The 13,022-nt window shown below is 44.7% G+C and overlaps 1 protein-coding gene across 1 annotated transcript in view; it reads right to left on the reverse strand.

Moving 5' to 3' along the window:
• BICC1 (BicC family RNA binding protein 1) overlaps positions 1–13,022 on the reverse strand; it is a 398,003-nt gene that overhangs the window by 367,109 nt on the left and 17,872 nt on the right.

Here is a 13,022-nt window from a genome sequence, read left to right on the forward strand (position 1 = left end):
GCTCAGGGAGATGTTAACAATGGCCTCCAAATGGTCCCGTAGCCCCTCTGAGCTGGCCTTCACCAGCCAGGATGGGCAGGGGTCCAGAGGACAGGTGGTTGGCCTCATCCCCTGCAGGATCCTGTCAACATCGTCCTGAGAGAGCAGCCTGAAATGGTCTAATACGGACCCAGAAGATGGCCAAGGGGTCTCCAGTTCCCTTACTGTATCAACGGTGGGTGGCAGGCCATGGCGAAGGGACAAGATTTTACCCGCAAAATAGCTCGCAAAAGCCTCGCAGCCAATAGTTGAATTAAGAATTTGGTGGTCTCCCTGAGAGAGGGAGACCAAGGACCGAACTGTTCGAAATAATTGAGCCGGGCGTGAGCTAGCGGACGCAATGGAAGCAGCAAAGAAATCCCTCTTTGCTGCTTTCACTGCCACCTCATAGGCTTTCATAAACATCCTATAAGATGTTCTTGCCTCTTCGTCACGCCCCCGCCTCCACACTCGCTCTAGTCGTCTCAGAGACCGCTTCATCTGGCAAAGCTCCTCGGTAAACCAAGGAGCTACCCGTTTGCGGGCTCGGAGAGGATGGCAGGGGGCAATAGCATCGATGGCTTCGGAAAGACGGTCATGCCAATCATCCACCAGCTCATCTAACGTACTGACAGGGGTCATCGAATCCCGCAGAGCCGCCTGGAAACCAATTGGATCCATAAGCCTCCGCGGGCGAATGTAAATCCGCTCACCGCCCACCCGGGAAAGGAGCAGCATGCTCAGACGAGCCTTCAGAACAAAGTGATCTGACCATGGCACTGCATCATAGGCATTCAGGACCACCATCATCCCTGCCCCAAAAATCAAATCCAGAGTGTGACCTGCTTGATACGTGGGAGCCAAAACAAACTGGGAGAGTCCTAGGGCCGCCATGGAGGACACCAGGTCAGTGGCCTGCATGGAGGCATCGTTGTCAGCATGGACGTTGAAATCCCTGAGAACCAAAAGTTTCAGGAATTCCAAGGCCCAGCTGGCCACCGCCTCCAAGAGACCAGACAGGGAAGATGCAGGTGCAGTAGGCAGTCGGTACACCACGCATATTGCCAACCTCTTCTCGGCGTCCAACGCTAGGCCCACACAATCAATGCCAGTAATTTTTGGGGTGGGGAGTGGTCTGAAGGAGAAAGACTCCCAAATGAGCAAAGCCACGCCTCCCCCCCCCAACCACTTGTCCGGGACTGGTGGAGGACGGTATAACCTGGGGGGGCTAGTTCTTTCAAAGCGACCGTCTCACCCTCCCTCACCCATGTCTCGGTCATGCAAGCCAGGTCCACATTCAATGCTGCAAGATAATCTTGCAGCGTTTTGGTCTTATTATTTATGGACCTGGCATTGCACAGCGCCAGTGTCAGAGAGTGGTTTAATATCCTAGCAGAGTCTCTGTTCCGCCTCCCACGACAGGAGAGCCAATGAGAAGAGATTGTAGACACAATGTTCACACCAGTACAGCTGGGAGAGGTTGTAGTGATGCAACAGCAGGCACACAAACTCCTTTTAACCCTGCCTAACCCCTGGTTAGAAAACGTCAAAGAGGAGCTGAGAAAAGGGGAGCGGGCTCCCAAGATCCTCTCATGGAAGAGAAGGATGGATGCTGGTACAAAAATGGCAAACTATACATACCAGAAAGCCTTCATGGGGAAGTGCTAAGAAAATGTCATGATGATAAACTGGCCAGTCATTCCGGGTTTATCAAAACATTAAATTTAGTTCAGAGACAATTTTGGTGGCCAGGGATGAGGAAAGACATTTCTCAATACATGATGACTTGCCCAATCTGCTTATTGGGGAAAAATCGGTGGTGGGAGGGAGACTCCGGGATGATTGCAACTACGAGAATTCCCTTCCAGACCCTGGTCTACTGATTCTATGGACTTTATTACTGACCTTCCTCTCAGCAAGGGGAAGAGTGTGATCCTGGTGGTGGTAGATTTATTTTCAAAGCAAGCCCACTTTGTGCCATGTTCTAAGCTTCCCACAGCAAAGAAGCTGACTACCCTGTTTATGCGAAATGTGGTGTAACTGCACTCTTTCCCTGATACAGTGATCTCGGATAGAGGAATTCAATTTATTGCCAAGCTTTGGTGGGAGCTTCTGAAAGTGACCAGACTTGAGCAAGGGCTTAGCTCCTCCTACCACCCAGAAACTGATGGACAGTCAGAATGCACTAATCAGATCTTGGAACAGTTCCTGAGGTGTTATATTAACCATCAGCAAGACAGACTACCTGCCGTATGCAGGTTAACCACCAGAAAGAAAACCACGAACTACGCATATGACCAAAACATTACACTATGTATAGCAAGAAATGCGGGATAAAGAAGTTTAATAGAACCTAAGTCTAGCTGACCCAGGCTGCTTTTTATGCACAACTGCAGAAGTTCTTTAATGTCTTATTTGTAGTTTTAAAATGTACACCACGTCTCATCTATGGTTCAAGGAGGTCTACGATCAGACTTGGGGAAAAAACTAGCAATTAAAAATATTGGCATAAGTCAAAGCAACTTATAAATAAGACAAAAGTCACCTATTTTAAAAGTCTGCAAGGCATTAAGTAGGACCTGAGCTACCTGCTCAGAGGAGGAGGAGGAAGTTGTGGGATCAAGAGCCATGCTGTGAGCCTGAGAGTGGGTACACTGTGGTGTAGGACCTGATCTCTGTGTAGGAGGTCTGGGGCCTGTGGGAGATGTCTGAAGTGTCCCCTGACCATAGTCCACAGTGTTAGGAACCCATCTCTGCAGAGCCAAAGGGGTATGATGGGTGTTGGAACTGCTGGATCCTGCCTAGTACCCATGGTATTAGGGGGAGTGGTGGAAATGCATAGTACAGGCCACAATCCCAGTTGATTTGAAATGTATCTCCCAGGGAGTTTGAGTCCGATCCCGCTACGGAGTAAAAGGTCCTGGCCTTGCAACTGGCCATTGTGGCAAAAAGGTCAGTATCCAGGAACCCCCCAGTCCTGAAAGATGGGGTACAGGTAAATGTTGCTGATAGACCACTTGCATTGTGGTGTGAATCTTCTGCTGAGAAAGTCTACCCTAACATTTATGGTTCCTGCTATGTGGACAGCCTGGGGCGTGACGTTGTTTTGGATGGCCCAGTGCCACAGTGCTGTCACCTCTGCACAAAGTGGCTCATGCTGTTCCCCCTTGCTGAGACAGAAGCATGTGGTGGTGTTGTTGGTATTGTCCATGAGGACTTGCACTACCTTGTCTCGTAGAAGACCTGCAAAGAAAACAAGGGAGTCGTGGATTGCTCTTAGTTCTAGAACATTAATATGCATCCTAGACTCTAAAGGGGACCAATTTCCCTTGCACCAAGAATTTACCAGTGTGCACCCCAACCCATGAGGGATGCATCTGTCAAGAGAGAGGTGTCAGGGAGTTGGATTCCAAAGGGCATACCCCTAAGGAGATTTGTATAAGAGATCCACCAAGTTAGAGACCTACGGAGGGACCTGGGTATGGAGAATTTGGCTTGCTGGGAAGTTGACTATGGGTCAAAACACCTAACGAACCAGTTTTGCAAAGGTCTCATGAAGAGAAAGGTGTTGGGGACCTCACTCGTGGTGGGAGCCATGAGGCCTAAAACCAGGCCTAGGGATATCATGGTCTGGGTCGTTAAATGAATGTGTTCTCAGAGGCGGGTTTTGATTTGGGCCACCAGGAGCCAGTCATCCAAACATGGGTATACTGAACAGCCCTTGGCTCTAAGAAAGGCTACAACATTTGGTGAACACTTGTGGTGCGGGGCTGTATATTGGAGACATTTTCTGTGGTCAGGGTGGTGGAAATACCCATCTTTAAGCGAACCAATCACCAGGTTTCTAGTACTGTATGACACCAGAGAGTGTAAGCATGTGAAACTTTTCAACTTTAACAGATTTATTTCACTTTCGAAGGTCCAGAATGGGATGGGTTCTCTATCTTTTAATCAACAAGGAAGTAATGTGAGTAAAAGCCCAGCAGGGGCTCACGTTCAGGCATTTCCTGGATTGCTCCCTTGGTCAACAGCTCAACAATTGCAGAGTATAAGGCTTGTGCTGAGCAAATGGATTCATTGCTTGGAGGAGACAGCGGGGGTAGTTGCAGAAGACGCCAGCGGCACCCCTGGCTTGTCACTTGGAGGATCCAAGAGTCCGTGGTGATTTCCTTCCAGTTATCAGCGCAAGGGGTGCTCTGCCTAGCAACACTGAAATTCCACGCATAGACGTGTTGTAGGGGCACAGCGCCCCCTACCTCAGAGAGCTCGAAAAATCTATCTCCACAGCCAGCCTGCACCTGCACAGTCCCAACGTGGTACTGCATGAAAGACCGAAAATGAGCCTATAATGACAGCAGGCCATAAAAGAGACCCAAGTTTGAGAATATTTTTTATTTAATCACCGTAATTAACATACTTGAATGTTTAAGCAAATACAAGAATATATATGCTATAATATTTTTTCATTAAACCAGTTTGGTGTAGTGGTTAAGAGTGTGGGACTCTAATCTGGAGAGCCGGGTTTGATTCCCCACTCCTCCGCTTGAAGCCAGCTGGGTGACCTTGGGTCAGTCACAGCTCTCCCAGAGCTCTCTCAACCCCACCCACCTCACAGGCTGTTTGTTGTTGTGGGGATAATAATGGCATACTTTGTAAACCGCTCTGAGAGGGTGTTAAGTCATCCTGAAGGGCGGTATATAAATCTAATGTTGTTATTATTATTAAATAAAACAATTTAAATAGTTATTGTTACAGTTATTTTTCTCCTTTCAATAAAGTACAGCAAAAAAGTTGTCCAAATATGAATGATTAACCTATTAAACTGGCAACGTTAACCTCACAATGATTTCTTGGCTGCGTAGCCACAACCTCCATGACTTTCTCCCCCCACATTTCTCCTTCACACTGCTTATGACAAAAAAAAGTTTCTAGGAAAACTCAGGAGAAGGATATCTATGCAAATGACATACCTATTACCAATAAATTATTGCACATGGACCTGAACTCCTCCATTACCACCCTATAATCATTTCTTAAAACTGAAATATGTTTATATTGAATCATGCTGCTCATATTGAAGAATTACACAGTGGCATGTTTATTCACCAGACAGACATTAAATCAGGCTGTCCACAATGAGCCCTTTACAAGACATATTTTCCAATGACAGGTAAAGATTATAACGTAACCAACAGGAATGTGCAAGCCAGCAATACTGAACCCAAAAAAATGCAGGCCAAACCACGACAGCCTATTATACCACTCAGAAAACACCGGAATTTGAGGAAGCGGAGTTATTACAATAGTTAAAGGAATTCAGGAACCATTTAAAAACTACAAGTCCTACAAATCTATTTCATATATTTATTTTTCTTTAAGAAAGCCTAATCAGTAAATTTGGCATGTGAAAGCTCAGAAATTAACTGAAATTTTTCCTGCTATGCACACGTGAATCACCAAATGTAAATGCTATTACATACGCAGTTAATATATATATATTCTATTACATATGCCCCGTTAATACAAACTTAGTGTCCTGGTTTGCTAAGAACTACATTAGAAGAACTTGGATCCTTGAAGAAGTTTTATTACTACCCAAAACTTAATCACGTAGGAATGAATTAGCTTCCTACTTTGCACAAATACAACTTTCAGAAGAGCCAGAACTTAATTGATTTCATCTCAACCTCTAGAAACTGTTAGATTTTTGACAACCACAGGGAGAGTTTTTACCATGATACTTAAAACAACGAGAGTGGCGTCTGCATACAGAATTACAGGCCAGGGGATTTTGCACACATCTTATTACCAGAAATGATCAACATAAATATACTCACTTCACCTGCAAGATATCAATGCCAGACTAATTATCAACACTAACATTATTCCCTCTTTACATTCAGTGTGTTTCCACTATCTGATACAAATTTCTGAACTGTAACTTGAGATAAAACTAGTAGATTGGGCTATAGCACTACTTGGGAGTGTTGCAAGAGCTTTAGGTGATAACCCCCATAGCAGCCATGGGATAGTGGATGAACAAAGCGGAATGATACCTTTTTTTTTTGTAAGAATTTTTATTGGATGGGTTTACAAACATAAACATAAAAATCATTATTATTCACCCCTTTGCATTTTCCCCATCCTCCCCCCCCCCTTTTCTGGTGACTCCCCGCAGTTTTCCATACCCAACTTAATCTAAAAAGTATATCATATAAATTCATAAAATCTATAATACTAATGTAATATATATCTATATTATACCTACTATCTACTCTAACTATATTACTTATCTTAGTTAAAAATATAAAGATTACATAAGTCAAAGTGGAATGAGACCTGTAGAACAGAAATTCTCAAACAAAGCCACTCTCAGAGTTGAACCAGCATGCTGAGGTTACTGAAGCATAACTTAAGCTCCCCCAACTCCCCAATTTCCTTCTATAGCACAGGGGCCATCCCTCCTCCATGTAGGAGAATGACGTAAGCTGCTTTGGGTCCAACTGAGGAGAAAGGCAGGGTATAAATGGAGTAAATGAAGAAATAAGTATTAGCTATACTGATTTTCAGACAGACCGTGACTAAGTTAAAATTCATCACACACCAGCTCAGCAGCCAGTAAGTCACCCACCCACCCCCAATGTAGAGCTGTGTGCACGAGTGGATATCTGACACCAAGTCAAGCTGAGCTGAGGCAAGTGGTAGGATGGCTGGCTACTGGCTGGCCGCTGACTGCCCAGTCCCTGTCAGCCACCCGACTGCCCGGACACCAGGAGGCTTGAGGCCCCCTAGGTGGCTCTGGAGGTTCAGGAGCTGGCATGCTGGGGAGTTGGAGTCAGAGGGCGGCGTCTAGGAGAGGCACCTGGCTGACCGCTGGGGGGAGTGGAGTGGAGAGGAGAGAACAGACTGCTTGGGCCAGTGAAATTGGGCTGCAAAGAAGCATAGCATGAGACCAGGACTGGGCCTGGTTGGTGGCCATGGTACACTGTTCTGACTGCCTACCCCTGTTTGGGAAGCTGGGAAAACATACCCCGGATTGCACTTGAAAGACTGTTGGAAGCAGACCTGGGAAATCAGACTGCTCCACTGCATTAGAGTTGGAACTGTGGGTCACTCTTCAAATTGGTTGAGGGAACATGGATTTATTAACGATTGCAAGTTGAACTTTTTTCCTGGGGGTTATTGGAAGTTGTATTGGAGGATTGATTAGCCCTTAGAGGATGAACCAGGGTGAATGCCCACTTAATTAGTGATAATTTAATTAATTACATGCAGGTTGGAATTAGTTGGAAGGCTGATGTAATTAAATTGGGATAGAAATTATTTCTGTGCTTGGTAAATGTGATTGGGGGTATGGGGAATTAGGAATATATTGAGATTCATATTGACGTAATTGAGGGGAACTGAGTTCTATTGCTGTGTTGTATTGTTGCAGGGTATGCTAGGGGATGGAGGCTGTGGGGGGGGGGTGAGAAAGGATGGAGCTAGGGATCCCAGTGCTCTGGGGTCGAGGAAGGTATGATGGTGGGACAAGGTTTTGGGTCTGACCCGGAAACTGCAGCAGGTCCAAAATGCTGCTGCTCATGTCCTGACAGGAATTTCATCAGGGCACATGTGACTCCAACTCTGCAGCAACTACACTGGCTTCCCATGGAGTTCTGGATCAGGTTCAAGGTTCTGGTTCTGACCTATAAAGCCCTAAACGGACTAGGACCAGCATACCTGAGGGACTACCTCTCCCTGTATGTACCTCAGAGAGCTCTTAGATCTGCAAGTAAACACCTACTGGTGGTCCCTGGCCCCAGGGAGGCTCAGCTGTCCTCAACCAGGGCCAGGGCATTTTCTATCCTATTGTACCTGGTGGAACTCTCTGTCGGAAGACACTCAGGCCTGCCAAGATCTTGTATCTTTTCGGCGGGCCTGTAAGACAGAGATGTTCCGCCAGGCATATGGTTGAGGCCAGCACTGGATCCATCTAATTAGCCTCCCTGCCGGTCTCCTGCCAGTGGGGGGAGCATATGGTCAATCTGCCCCCCCCCATGCCTGAGAAGTTAAGAGTTTCACCAACCCACACCTCCACCCTTTTCTTCCCTTGTGTATGGTCGGCAGGAACAGGGGGAAGGGTGCCCCATCTGGAATGCTGATGTTCATGTTTGCACCGAGATGTTATTTTATTGGTTTTATCTATTGTACCTTATTTATGGTTGTAACCCGCCCTGAGCCTGCTTGCAGGGAGGGCGGGCTAAAAAGCTAATCAATCAATCAACTGTTTGACAAGCTGTTTAACTGTGACTTAAATGTCCAGCTCAGCTCTTCAGACGATGCTGAGACTCTCTAAATGGTGGCTGTTAGATTTGAATTCCCTTCTCCAATATGGCAGGAAATTGATCAGTGAAGAATGAGATTGTCAACTTAGCTGGCTCTTGCTTAATTAAACTTGCAGCTAGATTTGGGTTGACCATCAACAACGGAAATTCCAGGGTTGACTCAGAGTACTTTACATAACTTTCAGCTAGGGGCTGTAGCCTCATTGATTATATGTTAATATCAACTTCTGTTTAAGAGAAAATATTTACTTTTCAAACAGGGGAGCTCCTTGAGAGTGATCATCTACAGCTAACCATAGATTTCTTTCCACCAATGGTAAGCCCCCCTCCCCTATTTCTCTTCCATCAGTTGACAAAACAAATTGTAGAGCAAAAAAATGGAGTATGATCAGAAAGGAGAAGGCTGTGGCCTGGCTTAATGCCTCTATGATAAAGGAATTAAAAAATGATATTCACTCCTTTCTGCTCACAAACGTGTGTTTTTTTAAAAGTTCAATCACTTGCTCCAAGAACTCCAACCTATTTATACCATTCCATCTGGTTTTCCTAGAATAAGAAATATATCATTGTGAAAATTAGATGGTTTGACAGGGACTGCCAATTTCTGAAGACCCAGAACTTTAAACCTACCAGCTCTTATGCCTCTCTCGCCCTTTATCTAAAAGTTAAGCAGCGATATAAGGCTGTGCTTAGAATGAAAAAAAGAGGTGTATGAAATCAGGACTCGGTCCAAGTTATTGTAGGCTCCAACAAAGCTGGACATTGGTTAATAGTTCCCTGACAAGTTTACCTGCCTGGGGCAATTCACAAATTCATTCATGGGTCTGAGAACATTATTTTGAAAATTTGTTCAACTACCCCAGTTTCTATCAAAGATACTCTGGAGAAGACCACGGATCTGCCAGTTTGGGATCCTGTAGCACCAGAGAAAGTTAAATTGTTGATTGTTGAAAGACTGCCAAGGCACCTGGTCCAGATTTGGTGACACCTGATCTTTTTAAAGTTGATGTTGCTTGGAGATCACTAGTAATCACTGCCTTGCTTACAGCAGTTGATAGACCAGGAATAAGCCCCAGTCAGTGGCAACAAGCAATAGTACAGTCCATCAACAAAAAAGAGGCAAGAAATAACCAATTATCATCCAACCAGTTTTATCTGTACTGGGTAAATTATATGCTTCCCATCTCCAACATAAGCTAAATAACTGGATGCAGCTAGCCCAGATTTTGAGTCCAGAGCAGACTGGCTTCAGAAAAGGGAGCTCTACCCTGCACCATGCTTAGTCTTGTTTCATTTGGCCAAGAAATACTTATCCTATAAAAAGGGAAAGCTTTATGCAGCATTTATCAACTTACTGGCAGTGTTTGATTCAATTTCTAGAACATGCCTATGGAAGAAATCCGTAACGCTATTATTTCTAATCAAGCAATGATATAAAATGTCCCCATTGAAAATACGCTATAATATCCATAGCTCACTTAACAAATCGGAAACAGTCACCAGGGAGGGGCGTCAGGGCTGTGTTTTCACTCCCCTGATCTCTTTAATCATTTTTATATGACTTCCCCCAGAAATTTGCATCTACCAATATTCATGCTCCCAAGTTGGCTGGTCAATCAATTCCTCTTCTCCTACATGCAGGTGATGTTGTCTCGCTCTCACTCTCAGCAGCTGAAATACACTATACTTTAAAAAATATTTGCCAAACATTGCAAATCTGAATTGTTAAATATTAATTATTGTTGATCTTTGATAATGTTTTTCCCTAAGGCCAGAACAGTGGCGACCCATGACCTGGTTGCTGAATGCTCAGCCACCTGCACCATTCCACTCGTTCAGTTATCCGGGCTTCTATTTTCATTCATCTCTTTCCTGGATCTTACATTACAAGAGAGCCTTGGCCAGTTTTAGGACAAATAATGCAGCTATTCAGAGGTTACTTTTTCCCCTTGGTGGGTGTCACATTCCCTCACCTTACAAGCAATTAAAATAAAAGCTATTGTTCACTACTTTAAGGAGCCCCAATTTGGATTCAAGTTATCAATCTTTTTATCAAGTGCACTCAGTCAATCTTTCTGCTTGACCTCCCTGGAGCACCTAGCACACTTCATTGGTCTTGTAACTAGAAGCAGGTATGAAGCTAATTTCAACCATAGCCTATACTGCAGCAATTAAGTTTAGGTTGTCTCTTATTCTGACTCCCTTCCAACTATGATGAACTGGCTTCAATCTGACTCCTATTGCAGCTTACATAGACAAAAGTTAGACAAGAAAATTGCCATGCTGGGACTTTATATGAATCATCAACGTTGGCGTTAAATAAAGCCTGTGTAGTAGTAATGGAATGGCTTGAAAGCTGCTAGCATTTGCTAGTCTAGGTCAATGTCAGGCAAGTTTGCACACTTATTTACCTAGGCTTTGTGGCTTCATTTCCTTTCACTTACAGTAAATCTTTAGCATATCTTACAGTTCCTGCTCATCACAGGCTGTTCTACTTAGCCTATTTTAATATGCTCCCCTTAGCAGAGTTGACAGCGAGTCTACTTCCTATTGGGAGTAGAAGGAGAAACTCTGATGGGGGACAGAGAAAAAGCAGACAGGCTTAATGACTTTTTTGCCTCTGTTTGCTCCCTGAAGAACTCAAGCCCATCTAGAGATGGTAGTAAACACAACAGGACACCTGGGTGGCTAGTTGATATTGACAGAGAGGTTGTGGAGAGGCACCTGGCTGCAGTGGATGAATACAAATCCCCTGGGCCAGATGGGGTGCACCCAAGAGTGCTAAAAGAACTTTCTAGAGAACTTGCAGAGCCTCTGTCCATCATCTTCAAGGCCTCCTGAAGGACTGGGGATGTGCCACAAGATTGGAGAAGAGCGAATGTTATCCCAAACTTTAAGAAAAAAAAGAAGGATGGTCTGGGAAACTACAGGCTGGTCAGTCTGACTTCTGTTGCTGGGAAGATAGTACAGCAGATTTTAAAGGGATTGATCTGTAAGCACCTGAAGGACCACTTAGGGATTCAAGGACGTCAACATGGTTTTGTCCCCAACAGATCTTGTCAGACCAACCTGGTTTCCATTATATTGTCGAAGGCTTTCACGACCGGAGAACGATGGTTGTTGTGGATTTTCCGGGCTGTATCGCCATGGTCTTGGCATTGTAGTTCCTGATGTTTCACCAGCAACTGTGACTGGCATCTTCAGAGGTGTAGCACCGAAAGACGGAGATCTCTCAGTGTCAAACTGTGGAGAAGATGTTAGCAGGTAATTTATATCTACTCAGGAAGGTGGGTTTGGGTTGCGTCATCCTGTAAGAGTTTCCCAGGGTGTGGAATGCTAATGCGTCACTGTATCCTGAGGAGGTTCTTTTGCATATGGATTGGTGCTTGATATGCTAATCTTATCTGCAGGGCTATTGTAAGATGTAGAGTATTTTGTTAGGCTGGTGTTTTTCAGGACTGGAAACCATGCTCTATTCATTCGTAAAGTCTCTTCTTTCCTGTCGAAGTTGTGCTTATGCTTATGAATTTCAATGGCTTCCCTGTGCAATCTGACAAAGTACTTGGAAGTGTTGTCCAGTATTTTAGTGTCCTGAAATAAGATACTGTGTCCTGTTTGAGTTAGGCTATGTTCAGCCACTGCTGATTTTTCAGGTTGGCCACGTCTGCAGTGTCTTTCATGTTCCAGACAAGAACATGGTTTCCATTTTTTATCGAGTGATGAGCTTACTAGATCGTAGGAACTGTCGACATGATTTACTTGGATTTCAGCAAAGCATTTGATAGGGTCCCCCATGACATTCTAATGGGTAAACTGGAAGACTGCGAACTGGACTATAGGACAGTTTGGTGGATAGAGAACGGGTTAAATGACCACGCCCAAAGAGTGGTGGTCAACAGTGTTTCATCAGATTGGAGGGAGGTGTCCAGTGGGGTGCCACAGGGCTCGGTTTTGGGCCCAGTACTTTTCAATATTTTTATCAATGATGTGGATGAAGGGGTGAACGGGCTACTCATTAAATTTGCTGATGATACCAAATTGGGAGGAGTGGCAAACACCCAAGAAGATAGAGTTAAAATTCAACAAGACCTGAATAATCTGGAGAAGTGGGAGGTTGTGAACAGGATGCAATTCAACATAGATAAGTATTACATCTGGGCCACAAAAATGGGAAGCACAAATACAGGATGGAGGATACACTTCTGGGTAGTAGTGTATGTGAAAGAGATCTTGGGGTAAGAGTGGACTGTAAACTAAATATGAGCAGTCAGTGTGATGCGGTAGCAAAAAAGGCAAACTCAGTCTTGGGTTATATCAAAAGGGCCATTGCATCGAAATCGCAGGAGATCACAGTCCCTCTCTATATTGCTTTGGTCAGGCCACACCTGGAGTACCGTGTGCAGCTCTGGAGGCCTCACTTCAAAAAGGATGTGGACAAAATTGAGAGGGTGCTGAAGAGAGCAACGAGAATGATCAGAGGTCTGGAGACTGAGCCCTACAAGGAAAGGCTGAGGGCCTTGGAAATGTTTAGTTTAGAGGAGATTGAGGGGGGACATGATTGCTCTTTTTAAATATTTGAAAGGCTGACTTTGTCAGGCTGCACCTGGAGTACTGTGTGCAATTCTGGAGGCCTCACTACAAATAAAAATGACAACAACAACATTCATTTTATATACC

The sequence above is a fragment of the Eublepharis macularius genome, chromosome 17 (genome assembly GCF_028583425.1).
Source record: "Eublepharis macularius isolate TG4126 chromosome 17, MPM_Emac_v1.0, whole genome shotgun sequence".
Classification (NCBI taxonomy): domain Eukaryota; kingdom Metazoa; phylum Chordata; class Lepidosauria; order Squamata; family Eublepharidae; genus Eublepharis; species Eublepharis macularius.